Source organism: Lontra canadensis, unplaced genomic scaffold (assembly GCF_010015895.1).
Source record: "Lontra canadensis isolate GAN:19392208 unplaced genomic scaffold, GSC_riverotter_1.0 scaffold10, whole genome shotgun sequence".
NCBI classification, from domain to species: domain Eukaryota; kingdom Metazoa; phylum Chordata; class Mammalia; order Carnivora; family Mustelidae; genus Lontra; species Lontra canadensis.
The window spans coordinates 3,748,943-3,755,652 of record NW_022631004.1 but is presented as its reverse complement, the minus strand read 5'-3'; the positions used below and the strand labels follow the sequence as shown (position 1 = coordinate 3,755,652).

Sequence of the window (6,710 nt, the reverse complement as noted above, 5' to 3'; positions counted from 1 at the left end):
ACTATTAGTATTGTTAATAGTTAGAAATATTAAATCATACTTAAAACATGGAGTAAATAGTAATCAAAATATGTTGTGGACTGATTGAAAACCCTTTTCACTGTCCGTAAGAGATGTTGTTCATACTTTTTCAAATGGCTTTAGATGTCAGAAAACAATATAGCTTATAAGTAGGGAATCTATTTTTTTCTCATTATGACAGGGAATACTTTGTTCAAACTCATCAGAGAAATGGACAGCTTAGGTCTATAACAAAGCATTTTGTTTAAAGCTTAGGTCAGTAAATGTATGTGAGAGTATATATTGCTACATACAAATTAGCCAGTCAGAACACAACTTTTCAATGTTTAACACAGAATAAGCTTCCCTGTAAAAGCAGCATCTTTGTGACATGTTAACTTTAGTACTGCTCTCCTTCTTCCTCCTCTCTCCTCTAACAGAATCCACACCAACCTCCTCATAAGCCTTCTCAAAGGCAGCCATGTCCTCAGAGGCCTCAAAAAAACTCTCCTCCATACCCTCATGCATGTATCAGTGAACAAAGGCATGCTTGACATACATCAGGTCAAACTTGTGGTCCAGGTGAGTCCAGGCCCCCAAAATGGCTCAGGTGGTGGTCAGCATGCACACAGCTCACTGTACTTTGGCAGGTCTCCACCACATACCACACTGGGAGGCTGGCATTTAATGCCAACCTTGAAGCCAGTGGAGTACCAGTCCATAAGCTGGATGGTATGCTTGGTCTTGATGGTGGCAGTGGCAGCACTGACATATTTAGGAACCATGTAACCATGGTACAACAGGCAGTAAGCCATGTATTTACCATGGCCAGGGTCACATTTCACCATCTGGTTGGTTCAAAGCATGCATTGATGATCTCTGCTACAGAACGTTGTTCATGGTAGGCTTTCTCAGCAGAGATGACAATGGCATATGTGGCTAGAGGGAAGTGGATATGGGGATAAGGTATGACATTGGTCAGGAATTCTGTCAGATCAACATTCAGGGCTCTACCAAATCTTAGGGAAGCAGTGATGGAAGACATAATTCGACCTATCATCCTATTAAGGTTAGTGTAGATTGGGTGGTCGATATCAAGGTTTCTATAATAGATGTCATAGATGGTCACATTGTCTACCATGAAAGCACAACCAGAGAGCTACAGTGTGGTGTGGGTGTGGGTGGGGAGGATGGAGTTGTAGGGTTCAGCTACAGTTGTGCAGACCTGGAAGGCTGGGTAAATGGAGAGCTCCAGTTTGGATATTATTTCACAACTGTGATACTAATTATTCAGACAATAATTATAAGTCATGAATTACCTTCGTGCAAGACCAATCTCAAAAAGCTTAAGGTTTAAGAACAGAAGAGAGAAAAAAAATGCCAGACTATCTAAAATGATGGATGAAATATGTTTTTCAAAACTAAAAATTAGAAGAATACATTCCTTATGTGAGATACAACATAAATGATATAGTGATCATATTGAAAGCTTCACAGCTAAGTAGCAAAGTCAACTAAATCTTGCATGTTATAAAATACATTTTCCAAACTAAGAACAAAAGTATAAATAGCTGTTTTAGTGAAGTCTTATTCCCCTACCATGCTCATGTAATATTAAAACATATTATATCTCACTACCAATAAAGACACTGAAATTGGCTCTATGCTTCTGTTTAAATAAACTCCATAAGCTTCCTCATGCCTGATGTCTTGCTCATGTGCCATTAATTCTATGAATGCTCAAAGTCAGTGAAGCAACCCTCTAGCTAGCTTCAGGAGTTATTGCTGGATCCTAAGACACTTAATCAAATTATCATGACACCTTTCTGGTGCTCTGCACACCACTGCTTCACAAATCATCTTTGATTTAATTCATCAAAGAGTTCCTGGAAGATTGAAAATAACTGTGTTTCAGAATCTTAAAACTCTAATAATGCCAGCCCATCCTGGTCCAACCCCGGTTTGACTTTGAACAAATAGTGCGTCTCAGGAAAGTGATTTAACTTCTCCTTCCCTCAGTTTTTCCCCCCCTTAATCTGCAATAGGCAGGTGATACCAACTTCATTCGGGTTCTTGTATGCACTGAATGGGAAACCACACATTCATCGCACAGAATGGTATCAAGCCCATAGTGATAGCCAACTATTCTGCCTATAAAAGATATTCATGCATCTTCACCCAGATGGGCCGTTTTAATTTTATTCACTTCAGAGATTTCCAAGTCCTTGTGATGATTTAGCCTTTGTTAATGGTAACTCTGTGATATAATGCTATTAATCATAATATTGTCAGCTCTCAACTATCCATGTTCCTGGACAGGAGCATTGGTCTGAGTTAAACACACACACACACACACATTCTCAAACACACATACACTCACACATGCAGATTCACACATGTCCTTCTTCCTTACAGGAATGCCACAGACTGAATGTTTGAATCCCCTCAAAATTCATATGCTGAAACCTAACTCCCATTGTAATAGTATTTGGCAGTGGAAACTTTCGGAGGTGACTGGGTCATGAAGCAGAGCCCTCATGAATGAGATTAGTGCTCTTATAAAAGAGGCCCCAGAGAACTCCCTGCCCCCTCTCTGCCACGTTAGAACACAGGAAGCTCTCACCAGACACCAAATCTACTGGTGCTTTGATCTTGAACTTCCCAGCCTCCAAAACTGTGAGAAATAAGTTTCTGTTGCTTATAAGCCACCCAGCGTATGACACTGTTATAACAGCTCAAATGGACTAAGACAGAGGGTACCATGGTTAAGCCTGAGGCTACCCTATACTTTAGCCATGCAATCTCTAACTGGCTCTTATAATCCCTTCAGTTTTATTTAAACTGAAAACATTGCAGAAACAGGGCAAACTTTTCCCTTTTAAGTCTTTAAACATAGCGTTGGAACCCTTCACTCCGAGATGGTACAGATGCAGTCAGTCTACATAATGTTAGGGACATAAGGTAGATTTCCTAATCCTATACTTACTTCCATTCTTCTGATTCATTACAGTATTTATATTACTTTTACTGCTCTTTATCTGTCATATTTCAAAAAATAAAATACACCTTTTCTTGCCTTGAATCAAAGAGATATAATAAATTTTCTATAATAGCTGAGATTTCTAAAATACTTTTGAGCATATAATAAGGAACAATTAAATTATAATAAATGTGCAAATAACAACAATGTTTTCCCAAGATCAATTTAGGTATCTAATGCATTAGAAAATAAGACGCTTGCTAGTAGTCCAAATTATCAGCTAGTTGCTCAGTTCAAATGCCATCCTTTTATTATTATTATTCAAGAGGAAAAACCTTTTATTTGTAACACTCTCTCTTTGATCAACATTTCTTGCTCTTTCCCTTATTTTCATCTGGTAAATTATTCTTCCCAGAATCATTTGATCTGTTTTCAGAGCACAGATTTCATACTAGCAAAAAATATACTCCAGATAAGAACCTATTAATATTGTATCTGAGAAGAAGGATGATTTATTCCTCTATACTTCTTTTAGATTGCCCAGAATTGCTGAAAGCGTTCTATGAAACCTAAAGATTTTTAACTCTCTGTTCCTTATTATTCTAAAAATAAGGCTTAAGTCTGCAGGCTGCAAAAACATTTCTTTACATCTTTCATGACTAGTGGAATTATATGACACCTCATTCTTTTTTTTTTTTTTTAGATTTTATTTATTTATTTGACAGAGAGAGATCACAAGTAGGCAGAGAGGCAGGCAGAGAGAGAGAGGGAAGCAGGCTCCCTGCTGAGCAGAGAGCCCAATGCTGGGCTTGATCCTATGACCCAAGCCGAAGGCAGAGGCTTAACCCACTGAGCCAGCCAGGTGCCCATGACACCCCATTCTTAACCGGGAGGCTGGCAATAGTCTTTGTGTAGTGAGTGGCATTATCTTGATTATCTGACAAATATAGTAGTTTGCTACTCTCAAGGATCTAACAATCCAAGAAAATTAAAGTAAGCAAACAACTGAATATATAAGAATCATCAAGGAAAAGACAACTTATAGTCACTGTACTGTTTATGACACTGAATTTGAATAACATATTTTTAGGTACTATCAAATTGAAGGATAAACCTTTGACATTAAACAGTCAAATATCCATTAAGATACTACCTCATTCCTGAAACATCTCAGAAGACTGAAATATTCACCTAATTCACTGAACAGTCTTTAAGTGCTTACTGTGTGTTGAGCATTGTGTTAAACACAAAAGCTATAATTGTGAGCAAGACGGATGGAGCTTCCAGCTCATCTGAGAAGACAAAATTAAAGAACACGCAGCAGTAATGTGTAAAAAGTGCCACTGAAAATGCTGCTACTCAGAGGCTAGGAAAATACAATTTAAAAAAAAAAAATATATATATATATATATTTGACAAGAGAGAGTGAGAGAGGGAACACAAGCAGAGGGAGTGAGAGAGGATGAAGCAGGCTTCTCCCTGAGCAGGAAGCCTGAAGCAGGGCTCAATCCCAGGACCCAGGGATCATCACCTGAGCAGAAGGCAGATGGTTAACGACTGAGCCACAAAGGTGCCCCGGAAAATGCAATTTTTAATCCCAGATCTGCCCTAGGCCACCAATTCTACTCTCCACTCATTGAAAGAATATATTAAAATATCTCATTAGTTTATCCCTTTTACCTTTGCCCGCATATTACCATCTTGGGACATGTCCCATCATTTCACTTGTTTGCTCCTTTCAATCCATCATTTATGCTATGCCAGAGAGAGATTTCTAAAATGCAAAACTAAAAAATAAAATAAAATGCAAATCTGACAGCAACTCCTTTGCTGCTCATACTGCTAATAAATAAAGTATGGGCTATCTTCTCACATCGTTTCCCACATTATTTCTGGGCCTAGCATTACCATTTCCTTAGTTCTGGCCCCATCCAATTTCAAGAGGCATTAATGCTTCATGGTTAGGAGACTGCCAACTCTGGCTCCGATTCTGCCACTAACCAGCCATGTGTGACTGAGAGCTGTGTCACTCTCTCTAGCCTCAGGATCCTCATCAGTATCATGAAGTCATATGACTAAGTCATCTTCAAATCCCTTTCAGCTCTCAGACTTAGCAGAACCATTGGAGTATAGTGAAGAGAGTCAGATTTAGTTTTTGAGTTCAGGCTTTGCCAAGTAGCTAGCTGTGTGACTTTGTGTGAGTTCTTAAACCTCTCTGTACCATTAGTTTCATCACAAATAATATGCTGGTATATAACCATATCATAGGTTATATAGAGATATATAATGGAGGTCTGCAGGTATAGAAAAAGGAGATACAAAAATACCTTCCAAACCGAATTCTTTAGAAGATGAAATGAATTATATGATAACAATTATCTTACAGTCTGATTTTATTTTCAGTCAAACATTTGTTATAAAATTGATTTTTGCTTTGTAGATTATCTGAGGGAATTTAGGAATATTCTTACTGCACAATTAAGCAGGAGTCACCAACGGAAATACTAAGTCAGTAACATAGTATAAAGACATGAAGTTCTTTGAAAAAGTATATACTTATATTGGCCTCTCACTCATTCCCCAAACCTGATAAAACGATATGCAATTGCCTGTTATTTTAGTTATCTATGACTTTATCCATTTATTTTATTGTAAATAATTAAGGATTGACAAGCTTGTCTAATTACCAAAGTTACTATATTAGGAATGATTCTTTCTTTTATTGTGAAAACCATGCCAGATACTGAGCATATAAAATAAATGAGATAGTCCCTGCCCTCAACGAGCTCACACTCTACAATGTTGGTGGGCATGGCATATAATTATGCAAGTATAATTCTTTCTTTTTAAGACTTGAAAATGGTATTAAAAATTGACAGTATAGGAGTGCCTGGGTGGCTCAGTGGGTTAAAGCCTCTGCCTTCAACTCAGGTCATGATCCCAGGGTCCTGGGATCGAGCCCTGCACTGGGCTCTCTGTTCAGCAGGGAGCCTGCTTGCTCTCTGCCTTCCTCTCTACCTACTTGTGATCTCTGTCAAATAAATAAATAAAATCTTTTTTAAAAATTGACAGTATAATTTCGTATCCATGAGAAAGAAGCACAAGAGGGTTCAAACTAAATGATATCAAGATCCCTTACAACTTATTTTGTGATTCTAATTTTGTGATTCAACCTATCAAATGCAAAAAACAAACAAACAACAAAAACCCTGAAAGCTACTGCTAGAGAAATACATCTCATTAGCTCCTCTGGGAGAAAAGGGAGAAAAAGATATTGCAAATGTATAACAGGCTTCTAAGTGAAAATAGCCTTCATTTGGAGGATTCCCTTTATTGACTGACATTTGAGGGACTGAAGAATACTTCGAAAGGGTCCCCCCATGCCTCTCTCCTTGACCTATTTGTTCATCACAAACTTCAGGAACTTCTTGAATAACAAGCTTGTGGTTCTTATTCCCCAGGGTTAAAACTCTAAGAGGAGCTAAAATTTTTTTTTAATGTGGGTTCTGTAAATATACCTTGTTAATACCAATTAATATTAATTAAATAGAGCTATTAAGGACTCTGTTTCATGATAGAAAGTTATCCCTTAAAGAATTAAGGAATTAATCATTATTTTGAGCAATAGTATAAATAGATAGATAGATATAGATAGATATAGATATAGATATAGATATAGATATAGGTATAGATATATTCAACCAAGTTTCAGAACTCCAGTCTGTCATCT

At 37.5% G+C, this 6,710-nt stretch overlaps 1 pseudogene; it reads right to left on the bottom strand.

Moving 5' to 3' along the window:
• Positions 1-400: 400 nt before the first annotated feature.
• Positions 401-4,690, bottom strand: LOC116866499 (annotated as a pseudogene).
• Positions 4,691-6,710: the final 2,020 nt, after the last annotated feature.